The sequence below is a fragment of the Balaenoptera physalus genome (assembly GCF_965194825.1).
Source record: "Balaenoptera physalus genome assembly, chromosome: X".
NCBI classification, from domain to species: Eukaryota; Metazoa; Chordata; class Mammalia; order Artiodactyla; family Balaenopteridae; genus Balaenoptera; species Balaenoptera physalus.
This window is the reverse complement of record NC_138903.1, coordinates 93669576-93683337: the sequence shown is the minus strand read 5'-3', so window position 1 is coordinate 93683337 and position 13762 is coordinate 93669576.

The window sequence follows — 13762 nt, the reverse complement described above, 5'->3', positions numbered from 1 at the left end:
AACTTGTTTACTGATAGGTTAAGGCATTCAGATAAAAACTGATAAAATTACTTTATTCTGTTTTTTTTAAACCACCTTTTTTGCAATTTTTAAAGCATTCAAGGACTAACAGTGAATTTTCTTAATTTTCTCTTTTACTTCCAAACAAGGGACATTCTGTCTGCTATCCTTTTTAATTTACTGAAGTGAAAGCTACAGGAGATATTAACTATCTCTGCTCCAAGGTTAACATCTTTCCTCCAATCAACAGAACTCACAATAATCAGGCTTACATTGTAGTTTCCAATTTCTCACCTTTTAGCTTCCAAAGCTTTTTGGGTGGTGCTTTAAAAAAAATTTTTTTAATTGGAGTACATACATTCCAGAAATATCTTATAAAGGATTTTATATTTAGACTTGAGTTTATTGTTGGGAATACTAATACCTGCCTTGTGGGGTTATTGTGGGAATTAAAGGAGATAATGTATGTGAAAGCATTTTGTAATCACAGAAATGTAATTCTGAAAGTCAAACTGCCAGCCTCAAAAAAAGCCAGAAAAACCCTTTATGGTTCTCTTTCCTTTGGCTGAGAATCTCTGAATGAGCATTAGTCCTAGAATCAGGCTATCTTTGTTCTATTTTCCATCACTTTCTAGCTGTGTTATCATTGGACGAGTCACTTAACTTCTATGGGCCTTGATTTCTTCTTCTATAAAACAAAGATAATATCTACCTAACATAAGTATTGAGAGGATTAAATATGATGATATGAAAAATGCATGCACAGTGCTTGGAACACAGTAAGTACTTAATACATTGTAGGTCCCATCCCACTGGTACCATTGTAGGTAACCATTAAAACATGAAGAAAAACTTTGTCAAAGTAGAGCCTCTATTTTGTCTTACTTGTTGAATCCCACCTTTTCAAAATGGCAAGATCCCCTAAATACCTTCTTCTGGATTTGTGGTTTGGTTAAGATGATGATTACCGAGGCAGGTTTGCAGTAAAATCTGGAATGATCAGTCTACAGCATTGCTCAGTCCTCCTTGTGCAGTTCCATGAGAGACCCACACTTGTTGGAAGAAGCTAACCTTCACAGAGAGAAGAATATGTTCTTTGGTTAAGGTTACAGGAGCAGCTGCACACTCTTATGAAAAGGCTCCAAATATATGCATTGGCACCTCTGATAACCTTTTCTCTGTGTGTTGATGTTTCTGTTGCCTTTGAATAGTCCTTAATATTTTAATATGTTTAGGCAAAGTTGATAGGCCATTTCCTAGCAAAGTAGGACTTAGCTACAACAGAGCCTGGTGGTTTCCATATGTGGACCTTAATATATGAATTATCTTCCAAGATTTGCTTTCAGAATGCTTGACAGGCACATAAATTTACTGATATCAACCTCATCTGTCATTATAATTAAAAAATGAGGCTTTCATGTCTCAATGATATTCTTGACTTTCAAACTAGGCATTATATTCCAAGTATCCCATATGCTCTAGATTTCTTTTGTTTTTTAAGACACTCATGGAAGCTCTGCCAGAATTAAGAGGCTGTCAAAGTTCTATTACAAGCATGGTTTAATTACTGATGTAGGGCAAGGGTAAAGAACATATCATAGATGTTATGGCCAAAGCTGAGCCTTCCTACATTGCAGCCCCAGTTATAAACATTTTTCTGTGATGCATATAAACATTAGTGACTTACATGTCTATCCACCTTTTAAACATAGATCCGAGGGTTTCTGCAAAGCAACTAAGTGGAGGTGGCAAACTTAACATGCAGAAGTATACAGAAAGATTGATTATGGGATCTTTTGAATATTTTCCCTTAAATATCCCAAGGAATTCAGAGACTCTTAATCCCTAAAAAGGATCCTGTCAAGTTTAACCAAACCCAAGGAATTATTTGGACCCCAGCTCAGTGGATACAACAATGGACATATTCTAGGTTGAGACTGGAATTGATATGGGGGTAAAAGGAATGTGAACAGGTTTTGTTCATTTTCCTTTCCTTCTATCACACAGACATGTTTGTTCCCCACTCTCATAGGAGGGTCATGTAGAGGGAAAAAAAGAGTGGGAGAGAGATAGAGCAAGGGAAAAGTGGGGGGGGAACCAAGAAGGCAAAAATGGAGAAAATGTCAAGATAAAACTAAGCAGGGTGTTGCATTGGGTTTTGTGCAGCAAAAGAGAATGAAAGTTGGAACCAGAAACTCCAAGATACCAGAGTGGTCTTAAGGGTCTAGCTGGCAAGAGGTTAGTTAGCTTAGGGAAGGTTCTGGGAATCTGAGCTCAGATTTTTATACAGGATTGCACTCACCCATTAAAATCATTTTCTTTTCACATTTCTGGTATCCACTCAGCTGAGTTTATTGAAGCAGCCATTTGTATAATCAAGGTCATAGTTTTCACTGTTAGACATTTATTTCCTTTTGTATTGTGCTTATCTATGCAGATTATCAGTGTGTCAATTACAACATCTTGATCAGTTTAAAGAGGATAAACCCCATTGCACTCAAAGAAAATTGGGGTGGTTACCATCACTGTACCTTTGGAAAGAAAAAAGAGGCATATATGCTACCCTCAAGAAATTTACAATCCAGCTGGTTTTCTCCCAGTAGTTTAGCAGCTTGTAGAATCCCCTTGATATCTCAGTTCTTATTGGCTAGGTTATACCATAATAATATGCCAAAATCACAGTGCTTAAAAATGGCTGACATTTGAGCAGGATTTCACACTCATCTGCATGGAAGCTTGATTCCTATTAAGTAAGAGGTTGTGAAATATATGGAAAATAGGAGGTACTTGACCTCATACAGATCAAAAGATTAGGTTGATTGACACTCTTCAAGCAGGGTTGTACCATTTACTGTCTTTTTTCTTTTTTCCACCCAACCTAAGTGGTTTTGTAACTCTTCAAAAGTTACTTAACAGAGACTGAGCGTTAAAGTCCTCATCTGTATAATGGGAGTAATATTATTTATCTTACAGGGTAATTATGAGAATCGATGGGATAAAAATACATAAATTGTCTGTGGTAGAAACCATGAATTGTTTCCCCCAATTCTGCACTATCCTTCTTTCTTAATAGCAGAATGGGTAATTTTATTTTGCCACATCCCCATCTAGAATAAAGACTTCATCTCCCAGTCTCTTTTGAATCTGGGTGTGGCCATGTGACTAAGTTCTGACCAAAGCAATTAGGTTGGAGAAGAAGGAACTGACAAGGAACAGGCAGCAACCTCCAGCCAACTGCCAGGAAAGAACTGAATCCTGCCAACTATGAGTTAGCTTGGAATCAGATTTGTCCCCAGTCAAACCTTCACATGAAACACAGCCTCAGCCAACACCTTGATTGTAACCTTGTGAGAGAATGTGAGACAGAAGTTGCAACTAAGCCATGCCCAGATTCTTGACCCACAGAACTGAGTCGTTTTAAATTGCTAGATGTTGGGATAATGTATAATGCAGCAGTAGGAAATTGGGACAGGGATAAATTATGAGTGGAATATGTGAATTCCAGAAAGTGTCCTTAAGGAGAGAGAGTGTGCCCTTCTTCAACTCCTTTGTCTTGATAGCTGGAAGAAGTATACAATGACTGGAACTATAGCAGCTATTTTGAACAGTGAAGTGAGAACAGAGCAGAGCAACAAGTAAACAGGGAACTGGATTCCTGAAATTATTATGTAAAATACTGCTCTAGATCATCTGTATCTATCTAAACAACAGAGAGAAAAACATCAACTTTTTGTTTATTTTATTTTGTTTATTTTGATTTTATTCTTGGGTCTCCTGTCACTTGAAGACAAATCTAGTCCTAACTAATAGGGGTGTCTGATACTACTCTTAACACCTGATAAATATTTAATAAATACTAGTTTTCTTTCTTTGCATCAAAAAGAATAAAATACCTAGGAACATATTTAACCAATGAGGCAAAAGACTTCTCTACTTAAAATTATAAGACATTAATGAATGAAGTTTAAGAAGACACAAATAAATGGAAATATATTCCATGCTCATGGATTGGAAGAATTAATAATGTTAAAATATCTATACTACCCAAAGTGATCTACCGATTCAGTGCAATTCCTATCAAAATCCCAATGGCATTTTTCACAGAAATGGAAAAAAACAATTCTAAAATTTGTATGGAACCACAGAAGGACCCAAATAGCTAAAGCAATCTTAAGAAAGAAGAACAGAGCTAGAGACACACACGCCCTGATTTCAAACTATACTACAAAGCTATAGTAATTAAAACAGTATGGTTTTGGCATAAAAACAGACTCATAGATCTGTGGGACAGAATAGAGAGCTAAGAAAAAAACCCCACATATATATGGTCAATTTATGATAAAGAAGCCAGGAATATACAATGGGGAAAGGACAGTCTCTTAATTAAATGGAGTTGGGAAAACTGGAGAGTTGTATGCAAAAGAATAAAACTGGACAACTACCTAGCACCATATAGAAAAGTTAACTCGAAATGGATTGAAGACTTGAATGTAAGACCTTACACTATTAAACTCCTAGAAGAAAACACAGGCAGTAAGCTCCTTGACATCAGCCTTGGTGATGATTTTTTGGAACTGACAACAAAAGCAAAGGGAACAAAAGCAAAAATAAATGGGTAGGACTACATCAAACTAAAAAGCTTTTGCACAGCAAACGAATAATCAACAAAAAAGGCAACCTATTAAATGGGAGAAAATATTTGCAATTCATAAATCTGATAAGGGGTTAATATCCAAAATATATAAAGAACTCATACAACTCAATAGCAAAAACTCAAAAAATCTGATTTTAAAATGGGCAGAGGATCTGAATAAACATCTTACCAAAGAAGACTTTCAGATGGTCAACAGGTACATGAAAATATGCTCAACATCACTCATCAGAGAAATTTGAATCAAAACCACGAGATATCACCTCACACCTGTCACAATGGCTATCATCACAAAGACAACAAATAACAAGTGTTGGCAATGATGTGGAGAAAATGGAGCTCTTTTTTTTATTTTTTATTTTTTTAAACATCTTTATTGGAGTATAATTGCTTTACAATGGTGTGTTAGTTTCTGCTGTATAACAAAATGAATCAGCTATATATATATACATATATCCCCATATGCCCTCCCTCTTGCATCTCCCTCCCACCCTCCCTATCCCACCCCTCTAGGTGGTCACAAAGCACCAAGCTGATCTCCCTGTGCTATGTGGCTACTTCCCACTAGCTATCGATTTTACATTTGGTAGGGTATATATGTCCATGCCACTCTCTCACTTCGTCCCAGCTTACCCTTCCCCCTCCCCGTGTCCTCAAGTCCATTCTCTACATCTGAGTCTTTATTCCTGTCCTGCCCCTAGGTTCTTCAGAACCAGTTTTTATTTTTTTTTAGATTCCATATATATGTGTTAGCATATGGTATTTGTTTTTCTCTTTCTGACTTCATTCTGTATGAGAGACTCTACAAATAACTCAATTACAAATAACTCAATTTCATTTCTTTTTATGGCTGAGTAATATTCCACTGTATATATGTGTCACATCTTCTTTATCCATTCATCTGTTGATGGACACTTAGGTTGCTTCCATGTCCTGGCTATTGTAAATAGTGCTGCAATGAACATTGTGGTACATGACTCTTTTTTTTTTTACATGACTCTTTTTGAATTATAGTTTTCTCAGGGTATATGCCCAGTAGCGGGATTGCTGGGTCATGTGGTAGTTCTATTTTTAGTTTTTTTAAGGAACCTCCATACTGTTCTCCATAGTGGCTGTATCAATTTACATTCCCACCAACAGTGCAAGAGGGTTCCGAAAAGTCAACTCTTGTGCACTGAAGATGGGAACATAAACTGGTGCAGCCATTATGGAAAACAGTATGGATATTCCTCAAAAAATTTAAAAATAGAACTATCATATGATCCAGAAATTCCACTTCTGGGTATTTATCAGGAGAAAATAAAAACATTAACTCAGAAGATATTTTCACCCTCATGTTCATTGCAGCATTATTTACAATAATAAACATATGAAAATAACTTAAATGTCATGGATAGATGAATAGATAATGAAAATGTTACACACATACACAATGGAATATTATTCAGCCATAAAAAGAATGAAGTCTTGCCATTTGTATCAACATGGATGGACCTTGAGGGCATTATGCTATGCAAAATAAGTCAGAGAAAGACAAATACCATATAATCTCACTTATATGTGGAACCTAAAAAGAAAAAAAACTTAAAGATACAGAGAACATATTGGTGGTTGCCAGAGGCCTGGTGTGAGGCGTGGGTTAAATGGATAAAGGGGGTCAAAAGGTACAAATTTCCAGTTAAAAATAAGTAAGTCATGTGAATTTAATGTACATCATGGTGACTATAGTTAATAACACTGTATTGCATATCTTAAAGTTGTTAAGAGAGTAGATTCTAAAAGTTCTCATCATAAGAAAAACAATGAAACTATGTATGGTGATGGATGTTTACTAGACTTATTGTGGTGATCATTTCGGAGCATAAACAAATATCAAATCATGGTGTACACCTGAAGCTAATAAAATGTTATATGTCAATTATACCTCAATAATTTAGAAAAAGAAATTCTAGTTTTCTTTCTACCCCAAGAGTCATGGAAGAATGAATACAATATACATTGTGGTGAAGTTCTTGTCTTTCAGGAACATACAGTCTAACTTCAAAATTGTTTTAATGGTTTAGCTAAATTTTTCTCACTAAACTCCATTCCCAGAAGTCTCTCCCTCTTAACATTTAAATATGCCAGATTCTCTAAAGAATGCTGAATCTTTTTTGTAATGGGAAAAATTTATTTTGTGATAGCAATATTCACCCTTAATTCTATCCATTGGTTAAAAAAAATGGAGCTTTCTATATTTTTCTTCTTACTTAACTAAGAATCTTTACATATATAATGAGTTCTGGTTTTATCACTGGCAAATTGTATTAATTTACCCAAGTTCCTTACCATCTCGGAGCCTCAGACTCCCCATTGGCAAGACAAAAATAATATTACCCTCCTCATAGTGTAGACTAAATGAGATAATGCACCTAAAATATTTATCATAGTACTCCACACAAGTAAATACTATATAAATTCAAGTATCATGTTATTTAAAGTGTTATTATAAATACATTTCTCTAGGGCAAAATTTTTGAGTTGATCTTGGACTTTTTAAAATTAATATATCGACTCTGAGGTCCTCTGGAGACAATGCTTAAACCTGAAAGAATGAGTCTGATGTTGAAATACTCAGGTACTAAGGCAGACTAATAGGGTGGATTTTTTTATTTTGTTTTGTTTTTGGTCAGGGGGTGAACTTTCCCAAACATCCATCAAATTCCTCTCCATGAAGGAAGGCACCATCTATTCTTATGTCTATGGCAGGCGCAATAACAACAGATGATTACCTTTTTTTTTTTTTTTTGAAGAACTTCACAGGTGGAAACTTTATCCACCCTACCTCACCTTTATTCAGTATTCCATTATGTTTTCCTGTTCCTTAGCTCTTCAAGAAGCTCTTGCTTAGGTCTTGATTTGTATACCTGGACTCATAGAAAGACCTAAATACGTAGAAGTTTCTTCACTAGCTGACCTTTGGTATCATTTACAACTTATACAATGTATATATTTAAGGACAAAATGGAGCTCAAATTTTGGTCTCTCTGGATTTTATGTGCTTTTGGCTGTGGGGCTCATCTGTGGGATAATTAATTTTGGCAAATATTTGCTGGCCTGGTTTTCTGGAAATAAGAGATTGTCATTAATCTGGTCCCAGGTTCTTATGAATTTCTCTATGCTGCTCATCCAGCTGCTTTGGCTTGCCAGAGACTCCTCAATACTAAAATTTTCATACAAAGCTCTGTGCTCTCCACCCCGCTCAAGCAGCTTAGTTCCCTCAGGAGTGTGCTCAGAATTGAAATCACTGGAAAATTATTGTAGCTCTAATTGATGATAAAGAAATCCTGAGCTGGCCCCAGGGTTTAACAGGATCAGATATTTTATAAAAATGAGCTTTTGACAGAGCAAATAGCATCTATAGGCTTTAATGTTAATGAAGAAGTACATTCTTCATAGAAGATAAAGATGTTCTAACTTGTCATCATGAGATTCAGTGTGGTTTTCTTTCTTTTTCTGGCTGTGTAGCTAGATATGGTTATACACTTTACTCTCCTTTTGAGGATTTGGGTTGAGTGTGTGTGTGTGTGTGTGTGTGTGTGTGTGTGTATATGTGTATATATATATATATATATACATCTCCTTATCTCCAGAATGAAGTAAACAGACTTTTTTTTTTTAGAAAGCGTGATACTTGTGACTTATTGATATTCATAGTTTTTAACCAGTGGTGCTAAATGTCCGCAGATTTTAATGCTCTAGGCCAGAGACCAACGAAATTTTCCACTAGTTGATGTGATTGCCCGCCAGAGTGTACTTGGAGTCTATTTTCTCTCCCTGTCTTGTATTGTGGCATATATCCTACCTTATTCACACCCACTTGGATGGCCATAACTTAAAAAAAAAAAAACCTGAAAACAGTAAGCGTTGGTGAGGATGTGGTGAAATTGGAACCCTCATACATTGCTGGTAGGAATATAAAGTGATGCAGCTGCAGGAAAACAGTTTAGCAGTTCCTCAAAAAGTTAATCATAGAATTAACATAGAACCCAGCAATTCCACTCCACTCATAGGTATATACCCCAAATAATTGAAAAGGGGTGTTTAAGAAAAAAGCCTATACATGAATGTACATAGCAGTACTATTCACAATAACCAAAAGGTGGAAACAACCCAACTCAAGTGTCCATCAGCTTATGAGGAGATAAGCAAAATGTGGTATATCCATATAACAGAATATTATTCAGCCATAAAAAGGGGTGAAGTACTAATACATGCTACAATATTGATGAACATCGAATATGTGATGCTAACTAAATTATGCCAGACACAAAAAGTCACATATTGAATGATTCCATTTATATTAAATATCCAGAATAGGCAAATACATAGAGCCAGGAAGCAGATTGGTGGTTGCCAAGGGCTGGGGGGAGGAGGGAAGTAGTAGTGATTGCTTAATGGATATGGAGTTTTCTTTTGGTGTGACGAAAATGTTTTGGAACTAGATAGAGGTATTGGTGACACACACAACATTCTAAATGTACTAAATGCTACTTAATTGTACACTTTAAATGGTTAATTTTATGTTACATGAATTTAACCTCAAAAATGTTTTAAAAATTTTTATCTTATTGGTTTATCAAGGAACTCTACTGGCTTCTTTAGTAGGCTGTCACATTCATGTTGCTTTTGTGGAAATGTGTGTTATAGCAGTGAGGTTCACATTTTGCACTCTGAAATGAATTGGGTTTTAGAGGGCAGAAGATACAGAAAAAGACCTCTTTGAGGTAAAGGTATATATTTTTAAAAAACAGTATTAGCCAGTTGAGAGCCCCAATGTCCAGTTAAAAGGCTCTTAAAGTCATCTGGGTCAACCTAATCCCTAATTATAACTCTCTTGGGTGCCATAGATCATGGCTATTGAAGATCAATGAGTCTAACTGAAACACTAACTTTCTTCTGTTTAACTTGTCGCATGTTATTCTCCAGCAGCAATATCCTGTTTGCACATCTCCAGATATGAATTTTATTTCATTTCTTGCTCTCTTTGTATTTTCTGTACATTTTCTTTGGAATGTTCTTCTTCTCCTTGGTCACCTAGCACACTTTTACTCTTCTTTTGAGACCTAAGTCAAAGTATCACCTCCTCAAGAAGACTTAGGTAGAATAGCGGAAGGAAAAACTAATATCTTGTACATACTTCTATTAGTCCACTTAGGGCAGGTAATTATAATTGCATGCTTGAATTTCTAACTTCTGCACTAGACTGAGTTCCTTAAGAACAGGAACCTTATCCACTATGCTCTCTGCTATGTTTTTTCTGCCTGGGAAATTGCAGGGTCTATAAGAGGAATTCATAAATGTATGTTAAGTCATTTAATTATGCAAAAGACATTATGATGTTGGTTTTCTTGGAGGCAGGAAAATAATGAAAACACCCTTGGAAATCTAGTAATATCTGAGAGTGATCTCAGCTGCCATAGAATTCTTTTTGAGAATTTTAGCTTCAAGGAATCCTGTCTCAAAGCCTTAATCATCTATCTCCTCCCAAGATATAATGTCTCTGCTGTTTTGTTCCCAGCTTCTCCAGTTCAGAAAGGTTCCTGATTATTTGTGCTGGCAAGAGTATTTCCTGTAGATGCTCTTAATGTAAAATACAGCATTCTGAGATCATGGGATCTACACCGAAGAACTTTTTTTCTACTTGTATCTGCTGCCATGGCTCAATTGTTCTGAAGACTTGGACACTTCTTTTGTGACCTGATTTTCTCTAAAAAAGACAACTCCCTCATCCCTAGAGCCCTTGAAGGTCTCTAGAAGCTTTAGCGAGGCAGATGAGTCCGCCAACCCCAGCACTCTGCCAGTTTCCATCCTGTACATGTTTTTAACCCTCAGGGTAGAGTGAATGCCTGGAGATATTCTTTCATAACATTTGTTTGGCAAGAAAAATAGAAAAAAATGATAGCAGCCAAGGGTCACAGTTTCTACATTCTGCAAGAATATATTTAAGCATATTCTGCTTTTATTTTTGTAAAGTAAAAAAGCTCATTTTTGTAACAACTCCTTGCATTCTTTTTTGTTTTGTTTTGTTCCTGGGATGGGACTATCACAGCTCTAATTCTAGATTGCTTGTGTCGTTTGCATTTTTGTTTTACTTGAAAGTGTTGTGCTATACTCCCTATGTTTTCTCTTATTATGCATCCCATCCTTCCCATATTTAATTTTCAACTTCTAGAGGAGGCACTCTTAATAAGGGACCACTGGCCCTTAATGGCACATATAGATGGGCTTCTGGAAATACATGAAGCCTCTCAGATTTGTGAGCTGAGCAAACTTATGTATATTCGTATATGTGTGCATTTTTTGAGGAATCGAATCCATAAATTTCGCCAGATTCTCAACATGGTCCATGAGCCAAAAATATGTTCAGAACTATCACTGTATACAAACCTAGACAAATCTGCCTTAAGAGACTTCTTCAGAAAATAAAGTGTCTCTGGCCTGAAAAGGAGTTTCTTCTCAAGAGGAGCTTTCTTTTTCTTTGGGGAGTTCTCATGAAATGAGACTAGAACTTTCTGGATTGTAAAAAACTGGTTTTGGAATTACACCCTCACACCTAGAGATTGAGTCTCCTTGTTCAAGCTGCTGGAACTTACAGACTACTAGCTGAGCTGTTAGAAATCACATAAAAATCACCAGTTGTAGCTCCTAAAGGAGAAACAGCAAAGGAACTGTTGCTGGACTTATAAATCTTTTTTCAAATATTTGAGGTCCAGTTGTTATTTGTAGGTTGCTGGGGAAAATGTTCCAGCATATTAATATCTGTGAATTTATATGTGTAAACCTGTGTACATTTCTTTATCAATCTGCATTTATTCAGCACTCTAAGATGATTTACACCCTCCCAGTCCCTGAATACCCTGAGGACAGAGTGTTACACATACTCCCAATTATTTATGCATAAAAATATGAGGTTTGGCTATTGGACCCACTGACATAGCTAAACATTTTTGGCCTCCTCACAAGGTAAAGAGTGGAGATGTGGCGGTTTGTGGACTTACATTCCATAGTCTGCATTGGTCTGTGGGGGAAGTAAAAAGTGGGGAGAAAAAGTTTCTTCAACTTCTTAGGCTACACTCTCAGAAACAGTTTCATCCATTGAGGCACAATATCAGATGTAGGACACTTTCAGGTTCTGTCAACTTGGAGCTCTAATTTCTGCCCTTAAATCATCCCCTTCCCCAATACTATACGCTATGCATATGCTTGCCTTGGTGAGATGGGGGAAGGTTACATATGAAGTGCTTATATTTCATACTTGGTACATTTCTTGTCTAGCATCATAAAAGCAGGGACCATGATTTAAACTTTACATGCACAATGTTCAGCATATAATAATATCTACTGATTGATTTCAATTTTCATGTTGACTAGTAATTTCTGACCTTTAGTGATTTAAAATGATATCTCTGAGTACTAGAGATATGGTGGTTGGACTTTCATTTAAAGGTACAAAACCAGAGAACAGAGATCACCAAATACAGGCATTCTTTTCTTACTGGTGGTCAACTTGGTTTGGATCTAGTTAGATTGGATATAACTAGTTAGACTGGACAAGACTGGAAGCTTCCAGGACTTACTTTCATTCACACAAGCATGACAGATGACCCTTCTAATAGGTGTATTAAAATACAGGGAAAAGAATCCAGTTTCCAAAATTGTTCCACATGGTAAGATCTGTGTTGTTTAGTTCAAGTCAATTTGGCGATGAGCAAGGAAGTTTTACAGAAGGGCCAGTCAGATGAACTATTGTTTCAACAAACCCTTCTTTTCTGGGAGCTTATTGGCCATCCATTAAAATGTAAGTGCTATGGGGACAGGCATTTGTATTTGTTTTGTTCACTTTAGTGACCTAGTGACTAGAACAGTGCCTGGCAGAGAGAGTGCTCAATAAAACTTTCCAAGTAGATTCAATTAACAAGAGCTTAGTGAGCAGTAATTATATGCCTAACAAAGTAGTAATTTCTTTGAAGATACAAAGAAAATTTTAAATATGAAGCACTCCTTATCCTCCATAAATTTAGAATCCACCTGAGAAGATTAAATAAGCAGATATAAAAACAATTACAGAGACGCAAGAGGGAAGAGATATGGGGACATATGTATATGTATAGCTGATTCACTTTGTTATAAAGCAGAAACTAACACACCATTGTAAAGCATTTATACTCCAATAAAGATGTTAAAAACAAACAAACAAACAAACAAAACCAACACCGAAAAACAATTACATGCTAAAGCACCCAGACCAAAAACAGATGTTTAAGTTCTCTTTATGGCTCTGCTACTAATATGCTGGGATACCTTGGACACGTCACTTTATTCGGGGACATTATCATTTCCTTATTTGGAAAATTGTGGATTACATAAAATTAGAGATTGAAAATAAGACAGTGCTATATTTACAAATTCAGAGAAACAAGAGACACAGTGGACTTGTAATATCCAAAGAAAGTGTCAGGCAAAATATGGACTAGAACTTGGCCGTGAAAGATGAATGTCAGTTAATTTTGTGGATGGAAGGATTAAAAGAATTTCAGGAAGAAATACAATACATACAAAGGCATGGAATAAAATATGAGTTTGACTTAGCTAGGATGTCTTCAATAGTTGAGAATATATTTTGGAGAAGAGGGAGGGATAAAGTTGCCAAGAGGGAGAAGCTCATGTAGTAGGAGGTGCAAAGTGTCAGAAAACAGACTTGGACCCGATTCAGGAGATAAGAATCAGTCATGTATAAAGTGTGTTTGTGTGTGTACATATAGTGCTTAGAACAGTGCCTGGCACACAGTGAACTCCATCTATGTCTAAACAATTACATGCATGTGTGTGAAATAGAAGGGGGGGGTGGAAGGTAGTAAATAAAAATTGAGTGAAAAGATTAGTCTGACAAGAGTGTAGTAATAGTAGTGTTCAAGGTGGATTAGAAGAGAGATAAGCTAGATGGGTGTTTCACTATCTGAGCATATAGCCATGGCACTATAATCATAGATCCCAGTTGAAAGTATTCTTAGATATCGAGTACTTTAACCTCACACTTAAGGTAGAAATCCTTTCTGCATTCTCCCAGTC